General features: G+C 40.2%; 1 pseudogene; it reads right to left on the bottom strand.

Moving 5' to 3' along the window:
- Positions 1–1,165: 1,165 nt before the first annotated feature.
- On the bottom strand, positions 1,166–1,871 carry LOC125356212 (annotated as a pseudogene).
- Between the last annotated feature and the right edge of the window lie 2,937 nt (positions 1,872–4,808).

Below are 4,808 nucleotides of genomic sequence, written 5' to 3'. Positions count from 1 at the left end.
AGAAAATATGTGCCATTTGTCTCTCTGAGCTTGGTTTACCTCACTTAACATAATTTGTCCTAGGTTCATCCATTTCCCTGCAAATGACATAATCTAATTCTTTCTAATGGATGAGTAAAATTCCATTGTTTATAAGTACCACATTTTTTGGATCCACGCATCTATTTTCAGGGCATCTGGGCTGTCTCTGTAACTTGGCTAATGTGAATAGTGCAGCAGTGAAGGTGAATGCTCGTGTCTTCACCATATCCTGACTTCCAATCCTCAAGAAAGATGCCTGAGAGTGATACAGCTGGATTATTGGGGAGTTTGGTTTTTGGAGGAAGATCCAAACTGCCTCCCATTGCAGTTGTACTAGTTTACATTCTCATCAACAGTCCAATAGGGTTTCTTTATCTACACATTCCCACCAGCTCTTGTTGCTGTTCAAATTCTTTTTTTTTAATTAAGTGTTTTTAATCAAAAGCCAACAAGTTGTCTAGTTACAGTTCTCCCTCCCCCCCCCAAAAAAAAACCCCACTTGAACTTGGTAGTAATGGAGTCTCCAGCAACATATTCAAAATTGAGAAGATTAAAAATTAACAGGAAGAGTCCTCAGGTCCAATTAAGAGCCCTGCTTCATACATACCAGTTGTCCTGGCTAGAGTCAACCTAAAAACCCCACTAAGAACATTAACTTCAAGTAGCCTTTTTCCAGTTTCCAATTTGTAAATAGAGACATATTTTGTTAATTCTATCAGAAACTTTGTTGCAACTTATTTACAATGCCAACTTCTAAAAGCTTAACCAAAGTTAACTAGTCAATAAACTAGGCAGAAATTGCTCTACAGAGAGAGAAATCCTAAAATGCCACTTTCCACAGAGAACCCAATTGTTTGTTTTATTTTTTTTTATTTTTTTTTAATTTTTGGCCAGTCCTGGGCCTTGGACTCAGGGCCTGAGCACTGTCCCTGGCTTCTTCCCGCTCAAGGCTAGCACTCTGCCACTTGAGCCACAGCGCCACTTCTGGCCGTTTTCTGTATATGTGGTGCTGGGGAATCGAACCTAGGGCCTCGTGTATCCGAGGCAGGCACTCTTGCCACTAGGCTATATCCCCAGCCCCTGTTTGTTTTATTTTGAGTAAAGAAAAGAGAAGCTTTTGCTCGGACTAGAAGAAACTCAGTCGTAAGTTTGGGATGTGTATTCAAACTACACATGCAATGAGGACAATATTACGCTAATGCAATTGATGTGCTGTTGCATTTGTCTACTGTTTGTCTGTTATTAACAATTATAAACAGAGCAGTGCAACTAGTATTTGGAACAATTCTTATAGTGTTACAGTGTCAGGCACATTGCACTTCTCTTCACAGCACTGGTTCTCTTTGCGTACCTGGGCTTCCTCCTCTTCAGTAAAGTCATTCTTGATGTTGAAAGTTTTGTGAATCTCCTCAGGAGTTTTCCCCTTAATCATATTGGCAACAGTCTTGCATGTGACAGCAAGCAAACCTTTGATATCTAAGTAGTTTGCAGCCAGAATAAGTTCGAAAAGTATTGGTCAACTTTCAGGAATTCTTGGTCCCAAACAGGAATATCATCTGTACGCTTTTCTTTGTTCTCATCATCCTCAGGAGGAGGAGGATGGTCCTTGTGGTGGGTGCATCACTGAATGACCTTTTTTAATATTGCTGCATTAACATTTGGTAGAGGAACTGGGTCATCATCTCCTTCATCATCCATTCCCAAATCTTCCAACATAGTCTTGATGGTCACAGACTGTTTGGCAATTTCTACATCAACCTCAAAAATTTCTCCATCAGAACTCTGTAACTTAATTGAAGGCATCGCTGTGGGCGGTTACTCACGGTGTTTGGTCTCGAAAAGACGGCGGACTAGGAGTCTGCCGGGAGCTGAGCTCTGTCGGAGCAAGAAGAGAAAGATGAAGACAAGGCCACTACCGCTGTTCAAATTCTTGATGGCGGCCAATCTAACTGGGGTGAGATGGAATTTCAGTTTTGTTTTAATTTGCATTTCCATTATGGCCAAGGATGATGAGCGTTTCCTCATGTGTCTATTTACCATTCTTAATTCTTCTTTTGAAAAGTCTCCTCTTTAGCTCCTTTGCCCATTTATTGATTTGTTTTTTAGGCTGATTTTTTTTTTTTGAGAGGGGTTAATTTCTGGAGCTCCTCATGTATTTTGATTATCAGTCCCTTGTCAGATATAAAGATCTTCACAGGGAGAAATGCTTATAAAATAATAGAGCTCATTAAAATTGTACTTTTTTGAGCACAGTATTTTATAGTTCCTGTGTTATACATTCATACAAGTGACATCCTCCCCACAATCTTTTCTCAAAGTTGCTTTATCATTCTGAATAGAGTATTTGAAAATAAAACTGAGATGCAATTTGCATGCCATGGAGTTCACCCTTTTGAAGTTTATGACATGCTGTGTGTTTTTTTTTCCCCCATGTATTCACCATGTTGCAAGTATCACCACTATTGAACCCCAGAACATTCTCATCTCTTCTACAGGTGCATATTATGTTGCCATTCTTCACCCTCCCTTCCCCTTGCTCCTGCCAACCACTGATTACTATCTGTCTCTATAATTTTCTCATTCTAGGCATTTCATATGACTGGAATCATTACCATGTGACATAATATTTGTAAGATTCATCCAGCTGAAAGCAGTGGCTCATGCTTATAATCCCAGCAACTCAGGAGGCAGAGATTAAAAGGATCACAGTTCAAGATCAGCCTGGGTAAAAAGTTAGTGAGATATATCCCCTCCCCCAATACACACACACAAGTAAACCAGGCACAGTGGCTCTTGTCTATAATTCTAGCTAGCAGGAGGCCTCGGTAGGAGGGCCATCGACTACAGCCAGCCTGGGCAAAAAACAAAACATGAGGCCGTATCTGGAAAGAAGTAGAAAAATAAAAAAGTTCTGGGTACATGGCTTAAGTGGTAGAGCCACTTGCCTAGCAAGTCCAAGGCCCTTAAGTTCAAATTCCTGTACCACAAAAACGCTTCATTCATCATGTAGCATGTTATCAATACTTTATTACTTTTAATGATTATATAATATTCCATCATGTGTATAAGTGTATACATTTTATACATGAATACATATTTATGTAGTCTACATGAATATATACCATTGTTTTCTATGTATTTACTGGTAACAATTAGATCATTTCCACTTTTTGGCCATTATAAGTAACACTTAGCACTCAAGTTCAAGGTTTGTATATGAGCACTGGGTTTTCATCCTCTGCAGGTGATATTGCTAGGTCATATTATAGCTCTCTCTCTCTGATATTCTGAGAAACTGCCAAATTGCATTCCAAAGCAACTGCACTAGTATGATCTTTCTGCCAGCAGTGTATAAGAGTTCCCATCCCTCCCACCCCTGCTTCTGTCCTTGTCTCTGTCTTTCGTTGTGGCACCTTAGAGATGCAATTGAGCAGCATCTTACTGTGAATTTTATTTGCATTTCTCTCAAGAGTAGTTGTGCTGAGTGTCTTTTCCCATGCAGAGTTGCAATGTCTCTCTCTTTTCTTAGGAACATTCACTCCTGTCCCTTGCCTAGTGAGTTGTTTTAAATTGATTTCTTTGACTTTGGGTTGTTGGTTTGTAAGCATTTGCTAGATGTTCTGGATGCAAATATGATTTGCGAGCATTTCTTCTCATGCCATGGGTTGGTTCTGCGACCTCTTGATAATGCCTTTTGATGCAAAGAAAAGAAGTTGGAAATTTTGGTTTGTATTTTTTTTTCAAACATGAGATGTTGTATCTACCAAACTATTGCTTTATCAGAAACCACAAGGACTTACACTTATCTTTTCTCCTAAGAGTTTTATATTCGTACCCCATATATGAGACAAATATGTGTTCTTGTGTGTGTGTGCACGTGCACACGCGTGTGTGTGAATGTGGGCGCCTGCCGGCAGTGCAGTTTGAACTCTGGGTCTTACACTCTTTCTTGGCTTTTTTCACTCAAGGCTGGTGCTTTACCATTTGAGTCACACAGCTCTACCTCTGGCTTTTTGTGGAGATAAGTGTCTTGCAGACTTTTCTGCATGGGCTGACTTCAAACTGCATCCCTCAGAACTCACGCCTTCTGAGGCACTGGGATTATACACATAAGCTTCCAGTACCTAACTAGCCTTTATGTTTTGGTCCACTTTAGTTTTTCTATATGGTGTCAGGTAGGCACCTGACTTCATTCTCTTGCATGTGGACAGCCAGGTTTTCCGGCACCACTTGTAGAAAGCACTATCCTTTCCCTACTAAGTTTTCTTGTGAGTAACCAATAAACTGTAGCGGCATGGGTTTTGTTTGTGAACTGTCAGTTCTGTACCAGTGTTCTGATTCTTTCTTCACATGATGATCTCACAGTCTTGATGACTTTAGATGTGTTGTGCTCTGAAATTGGGAAGTAGGCCTCCAATTTCGTTTTCCTATTTCATTGTTGTTTTGAATATTCTGGGTTCCTTACACATGTTTCAATCAGCTTTTCAACAGTCTGCAAATCCAGGCAGCTAGAATACTAACATGATATGAGGGCCTTTCAAAGTTCCTTATACACAGCTCCCTCCCCAGTTACTTCTTTTAAACTTATCTTTTGTGTTGTCCAACTTCCTTGTGTCTGACACCAGGAAGCCAGAAAGTAAAGCAATTGCCTGTAATTGTTCTTGACAAACACCTCTAGAAAGGGACATTTTGCCTTGGGTGAGCACTGAATCGGATCAAATAAAGACAGCCTTGAACATGGGCTGTTCCCAAGACCATCAGACAGATCAAATAAGGAAACCTCACAG

This window comes from Perognathus longimembris, chromosome 1 (assembly GCF_023159225.1).
Source record: "Perognathus longimembris pacificus isolate PPM17 chromosome 1, ASM2315922v1, whole genome shotgun sequence".
Taxonomy (NCBI): domain Eukaryota; kingdom Metazoa; phylum Chordata; class Mammalia; order Rodentia; family Heteromyidae; genus Perognathus; species Perognathus longimembris.
This window is presented reverse-complemented; position numbering and strand designations above follow the sequence as displayed.